Raw genomic sequence first — 6934 nt, 5'->3', positions numbered from 1 at the left:
GAATTTCCAGAACTAAAAAGTTGCATTGAAGCTGAACAAGAATCAGCAACATGGGACTAAATGAACTGAGGAAGAAGATTATGGTTTTGTGACTCTTTTTGAAATATTTCTGGTTCTCTAATGTTTGCTCTTCCGGATTAAGAAAACTTTCTCTTAAGTTATCCATGATACACAGAAATAGGATAAAATATTCTTCTGTGAACAAATGGAAATGTTTGACTTTTTTCTGTACCTGAGCCCTCTGAAACTGAAAAAGCGTCAGTGAGTATTCTTTCTTTGGCAATTACATTTATTTGCATTAAGTTCAATAAGAACCTCTTCTTGTAAACACTGGTTGTCCTACCAAGTCTTTGACTGAAGTGTCGTATTTGAGAGCATAGACTCAGATATGACCAGACAGCTTTACGGAACTAAAGTTGACTTTATGAAACATGGAGCCAATAAAGCCCCTTGGAAATGTTGGCCTGATACCCGCTTCCAGAGTTCCCAGCAACCTCACAAGGTGGGTAAAAAATGTCCCTTCCTGGCAGGTGCAAGAACCTCAAGATGTTTGGGGACCTCATGAAGAGGAATTTCCCCAAATCTACAGGTACTTCAGGCATGTCTGATGGCAAATATTTGGCGTGGCTTCTGAATAGAGAGACTACTAAAAGTTCTATCTAGATTTCTCATAGAAAGTTCCAGCAAAGCAGATTTTAAAAGATCTGTGTGGTCAATCGTGATTCTTGCTGAGTGTATGCAAATAATTAAGCCAAGTCTGTTAAAACTGGACTTGTTTTACAAACAAATTAGTCTTGATTTGGTTATCTCTGTTTAAAAATGAAGGTGATTATAGAGAGAAAATGTGTTCCAATAACCCATCTTCGTAGATATTAGATTTTAAGCGCTCAAAACTCAAGACACTGTGTTTGTAATTTGCTCCAACTATGAACTTGTATTTTTCTTTCGTTTCCATAAAGGTGCCTCTTATTCATTACCCGATTGCTTACAAAACAAAACCGAGTATATCATGGCTAATACCACCTGCCACACAATTAAGGCCTTAAATGACTCTCAAAATGGCATTAGATATTTTAACAAGGTGGAACATGTACTTGCTAGCACAAAAACAGAACGCTGTGTATACATTCCTGATATCACAAAAACATGACAGGATTGCTAAAAGATATAAATACTCAAATCTGCACTTTATTTATTTATTTAAAAAAAATTTTTTTTTAACGTTTATTTATTTTTGGGACAGAGACAGACAGAGCATGAACGGGGGAGGGGCAGAGAGAGAGGGAGACACAGAATCGGAAACAGGCTCCAGGCTCCGAGCCATCAGCCCAGAGCCCGACGCGGGGCTCGAACCCACGGACCGCGAGATCGTGACCTGGCTGAAGTCGGACGCTTAACCGACTGCGCCACCCAGGCGCCCCTCAAATCTGCACTTTAAATGATCTCTCTCTTTCCTTCAGTGATTGGCTAAAACCCTGTACTGGAGGAAGGTTTTTGTCAACTATCAAAGGCCTTTTTTATTGGGCTTCTTTTTCTCATAAAAATATTATGATATTGAAATAATAATATTTTGTTGTCGTTTCTGGCATCTCTCTGCCTAGGGTCAAGACTCCTTCCCTGCCATAACTTCCAGCCGACAGATGATCCTTTCTACGCAAGGGAGGTTCACATATGTTGTCCACCTTGGAATGGCTGCCTCTGCCTTTGGTAACTCTTAGAGATAGAGATAGGACACATATTTTCCAACTGACCAGTGTTGACCCATAGGTAGGGACATCTCTACACCCCTATTCAATAGGAAGAAGCTACAGAAGATGAGACTGTAATAGGTCAACTTATAAGATATCAGAAAGCTTATTGTATATAAGTTTGGCTTAAACTCACCTTTCATGAATAGTCGAGATAAAAGGCTTATGTAGTTCCCTATTAGGGTGATCGGAAATTACTAACCGCCCTATCTCACTTCTGTGACCTTGCCAGCTTGCTGTATAGATAACTTAGGATGGAAAACGCTTCCCCTCCCCCTCTACCAAGATCTGGCCTAGGCAAGACCAACATGTAAAACGTCACCTACTCACCTACGGCATCTCAGGTGTCCAACTATGATTGGTCATTTTAAGCCCTCTTAGGACAAAGACTTTTAAATTGATAGGTTCCCGCCAAAACTGACGTCTGTGTGTCACAATATAATTGGCTACCATGAAATGCTGTAAATTGTAATTGGTTAACCAAATAATGACGTATTCTGACTTGCTAAAATCCATATAAGCTCACGGCTGCCTTTGTTGGGGGCCATTCTCTGCACTTTTCTCCTTAAGATCAGGAGATCAGGTTTGGCCCGGCCGTGAATAAAATCTTGCCTCGCTTCTATTCGGCGTCTGGTGGTTTTTTCGACAGCACCCTGTTTTAGAGACCTTCCACCCTCAGGAATCTTAAAGATTTAAGGGTCAAAATTGTTCAGGGGAGGAATGATGTGGGGAACAAAGGCAAAAGAAATGTAGATAAAATTAACCTGCTTTAGAACCTGCAGCCCACTGACAGATACTTGAGGGGGGCAGAGGAAGACATTCCTCCAGGGACTCCCCAACTGTCTTACTGTTCATGCTCCCCTAGAGGAAAAAACAAGCTCAGCCTGATGAAAGCCAGGCCTCCAGGATCCTGTGTCTTCTTTAAAATCCTTTCAGAAACTTCCTTTGTCTCCACCTCCCTCCCCCCCTTTAAAAGTATATAACCAATCGCTCCTCACAATCCCTGCAGCTCTTTCTGTCCTGGGCTCCTGTCCTTGTGCTATAATAAAACCACCTTTTTTTTGCACCAATAAGCATCTCAAGAATTTTTTCTTGACCGTTAGCTCTGGACTCCACATCAAATCACACCAGGTAGGGGTTGGGGGGACTGGTGAAGCCCCCCACCCTTCCTCCCCACCGACAGCCAGACAGCACTCAGTGAGCCAAGATCAGTGGTCAGGTGGGGAAAGGAAGGGGACCGGGGGCGGAAGGGACCAGCTTGTCCCAGAAAGGGGCCTCCAGGCTCAGCCAGGACGAGGGGGCTCCGGAGCAGGAATTAGGTGTGCAAATGATGAGGGAGCATAAGGCAAGCTGCCACCTAGCAACCCTCCCCCCAGGTGGGGTCCGTGTGACATTCCTTGTGCACCTCCAGCTGCCCAAGAACAAAGGAAAGGAAAAAACCAATGGTTAACTGATAGAGATCACAGTCCTGCGGGACCTGAGTCTCCAGTAAGTTACAAGAAGAAGGCAGTCTTGTCAATAGCCTCATCTCCAGCAACCTAGAGACTCAGTTTCCTGGAGCCCCAACACCACCCTCTCCTTCATAGTGACATGAGGAACACAGGCAAGAAGGAAATGTAAATAACAAAATTTCTATAAAAAAATTTTTTTAACGTTTATTTTTGAGAGAGAGAGACAGAGCTCGAGTGGGGGAGGGACACAGAGAGACAAAGACAAACAGAATCGGCAGCAGGCTCCAGGCTCTGAGCTGTCAGCACAGAGCCCGACGCGGGGTTTGGACCCACAAACCGGGGAGATTCTGACCTGAGTTGATGCTTAACCAACGGAGCCACCCAGGTGCCCCTACATTAAATTTCTTTATAACCCGCAGCCCACTGACAAATAAATACTTGAGGCGAATACAGAGTGTAATGTCCTCCAGGAACTCCCTGCTGTCTTAATGCTAATGCTTTACTGGAGGGAAAACAACCTTAATTGACAATAGCCAGGCCTCCAGTATCTTGGGAGTCCTCTTTCGCGACATTTTCCACATCACCAGGAGCTGAAGTCAGTGCCTTACTGGTGTTAGTGGGGTTTTGGAGTGGTGGTGGGGGTCCGGAGCTGACGGCCAAGAAAGAATTCTCGAGACGTCTTTGTTGCAAAAAGGTGATTTTATTAAACCGCGGGGACCTGGGGGCAGAAAGCTGCAGTGAGGCTGTGAGGAGAGACAGGTTACATACTAAGGGGTTGGGGGAGGTAGAAGGACTCTCCTGTGCTATAGAGGAGGCGGAAGGTACTGGAGGCCTAGCTATGGGTAAGCTAAGGTTGTTCTTCCCTCTAGCAAAGCATTAGCATTAAGACATAGGGAGTTCCTGGAGAAATGTTTCACTCAGCTGGCCTTAAGTATCTGTCAAAGGGCTGCAGATTTTAAGGAGAGTTAGTTCTATCTGCCATTTCCTTCTGCCTTTGTCTCCCACATCATATAGTTTTCTGGAGATGAGGCTATTGATAAGACTGCCTTCTTGGAATTTACTAAGACGTTTGTAAACTGATGGAGACTCAGGTCCTCCAGGACTGTGATCTCTATTGGTCAACCACTGGTTTTTTTCCCTCCCTTTGTTCTTGGGCAGCCGGGAGTGCACGAGGAGTGTCACAAGGACAGCACCTGGGGAGGGGTGTTTGCAGGGTGTCAGCCTGCCTTATGCCCCGTCATCAGTGGGGCCACGATGACCTTTGTGAACACTCACTCATGCCCGACAGCAAAACAGCCGTGTTGGGAAACGTAATTGAAACTAAAATCTTGAGCCAAGGGGCAGCTGGCCTGTAGTCAGAGAAGCCTGCAACCCTTGATCGTGGGGGTCGTGAGTTGGAGCCCCACATTGGGTATACAGATTACTTAAATAAAATGTAATAAAGCAAAATAAAAGAAAACCTGCCAACCCAGAAAACAGTGCCATGTGAATTATGATGAGGGAGTGTAGGATTAGCTGAGGGAAAAATACAGGCTGCCCCCCCCCCCCCCCCCCCGGGATCGGTGGGATATTCCTCAGACACTCTTGGCCGCCCAAGAACAAAGGAAAGGGGCTTAAGTGCTTGCCATCACGATGTGGGAAACTAAGGCAAATAAAAACTAAGTTCCCTTACTGCCTAAGGCCCATTGACAAGTCTTTGAAACAGGCAGGGTGACCTCCCTCTAGGAGCTCAGCTGCCTCCATGATGACACTTTGCTGGGGCAAAAGGGAACCTTGGCTTAACATTGTCCCAACCTCGAGGACCCTGTAAGTCAACTTCCTTTATCTCTACTGCCCCAGGATATATGCTGGCAATCATACTCCAGGTTTATGGCCCCTGATATACATCTGAAATGTCTCATGATTGAGGTTTTATGAAGCGGTAATAAATGGCATTGTCCTAGCCCCTCAAGGTCCTGGAAACCTTTCTTCCAAAATACCTTAGAGACTTACTCTATCCCTGACTCCCTCCCCACCTGAGGGTATATAATGAGTCACCTGTCACAACCCCAGGGCAGCTCCTCCTGCCCACGGGTCCTGTCTTTCATAAAACCACCTTTTTTGCACAAAATATGTCCTCAAGAATTCTTGATGACACAGAATTCTTTCTGGGTCATCAGCTCCAGACCACCCCATCACCCCCCTTAAAACTTCATCATATGCGCCCAACGTGGGGCAATGAGTCTTTTCATTTGGACTTTGACCTTCGGTGCAAACTCGTCGAGTATACTTGCTTTTTCCCTCCTTTACACTCATTGTAGCAGCTTTCTGAGGAGTATGGTCTTTCTGGAACACTTTCATGTTGATTGCTCAGGCTGCAACCCTTTAGCCCATGGTTATTCTACAGGGAGGAGGAAGCCTGCCTTTGGGCTGGAAGTTAGTACTCTGGCCAGAATGGTAATAAGACCCAGAAACTTGATGCCCTCTCTTTATTCTTGCCTTTATTTATTTAGTGCTTTTATTCGCTGAGATCATGATGGATTTCTGCCTTTACTGCTTTTGGTCAATGTCCCCTACTAACTACCACTTAAATTACAAAGTTGGGTAATTCCCCCTTGTAAAACTTTTCTAGTGTTTTCCATGGGTTAAAAACAGCAGATCTTCAAGAAACTAAAGCATGGCTCCCACGGCATGCTCTTCAAAGACTAGGTAATCAGGGCATGTTCTTTGAGGCACTGCCTTTTAGGGCACGGGCTTCAGGGTACAATATTTTGGTCCATACGCCAGGCACCCATCTGTAGTCTAGAATGCAATGGGGAAGCGGGGGGACCCTAGCATCCCTTCAGGGACCCTCAGTCAGCTGGTCGGTGGTCATAGTGGCTTTGTTCGAGGGACGCCTTGGGTCACTTTTACACCAGGAAATTCTGACATATCCTGTCCATGGGATGCCACCCAAGAGTTGGGGGGGGGGGTGTGGTTTCAGGAGTAATGGACCTTCTTCTCCTTTCTTTCTACTTTTCTCTCTAGGAGGAGCATGGGAGCTTCTCCTCAGTCCCCAAGGACTCTCCCTTGGGATGCCTTTTTAACCCACTGGGAACAATTGGGATTGCAAAATTTAGGAAAGGACTGATTCCCTGTAACCCTGCATGGCCTCAGTAGGATCTAGCAGTTAGATCTCTCCTTCAGCAAACAGGGCAAATGGACAGAGGTATGAGGATCTGGACCTGAGGGCCTCTTGCAGAATGTGCCTAAGGACCAACCAGGTTAGTAGACCCCCTTTAGACATATTGGACGTCCAAGTAAATCCAGGTCGCTGGAGGAAACACAGGCCATCCCGATAAAGGCAACACTGACTCTCTATTCTTACCCCTACTAGATGTGAGGACCTCTCCCTCATTCATCTCCTGGGTTAATGACTACGATAATTGGAGCCAACTGTGATTAGTCTACCTCAGGAAGGGGACTTTAAGGAACATTCCCAAGCCACCACCGCAACTCCATTTGTTTCGGGGAAGTTCCCTGTGTTCTCTAGCCTGACATGGACTATTTCCACTTTGGCAGAACAAAAACCGTGGCATCTGTGCCTCTGACAGAGCACCACCCCTTGGACCGCCCACTTCAGATTTGCCCACCAGTGTCCCAGGCAGAAACGGACAATGGGGATCAGGTTGTCTTTTAAGTGGACCCAAGTTGAACATATTTGTTTAAACTAATTTAAGTTTGCTGGTTTAATTAAGATAGACCTATCTTTAGAGT

General features: G+C 45.7%; 1 long non-coding RNA gene across 1 annotated transcript; it reads left to right on the top strand.

Annotated features, from left to right (window-relative positions):
- The first annotated feature begins 494 nt into the window (after positions 1 to 494).
- LOC121043246 (uncharacterized) lies at positions 495 to 2370 on the top strand. Its single transcript, XR_005796758.1, has 2 exons — positions 495 to 589; positions 1602 to 2370. It is a non-coding gene; the product is annotated as an uncharacterized LOC121043246 (long non-coding RNA).
- Positions 2371 to 6934: the final 4564 nt, after the last annotated feature.

This window comes from Herpailurus yagouaroundi, unplaced genomic scaffold (assembly GCF_014898765.1).
Source record: "Herpailurus yagouaroundi ecotype Mexico unplaced genomic scaffold, PumYag 186, whole genome shotgun sequence".
Classification (NCBI taxonomy): Eukaryota; Metazoa; Chordata; class Mammalia; order Carnivora; family Felidae; genus Herpailurus; species Herpailurus yagouaroundi.
The sequence above is the reverse complement of the archived record's forward strand: the minus strand, read 5'-3'. Positions and strand labels throughout refer to the sequence as shown.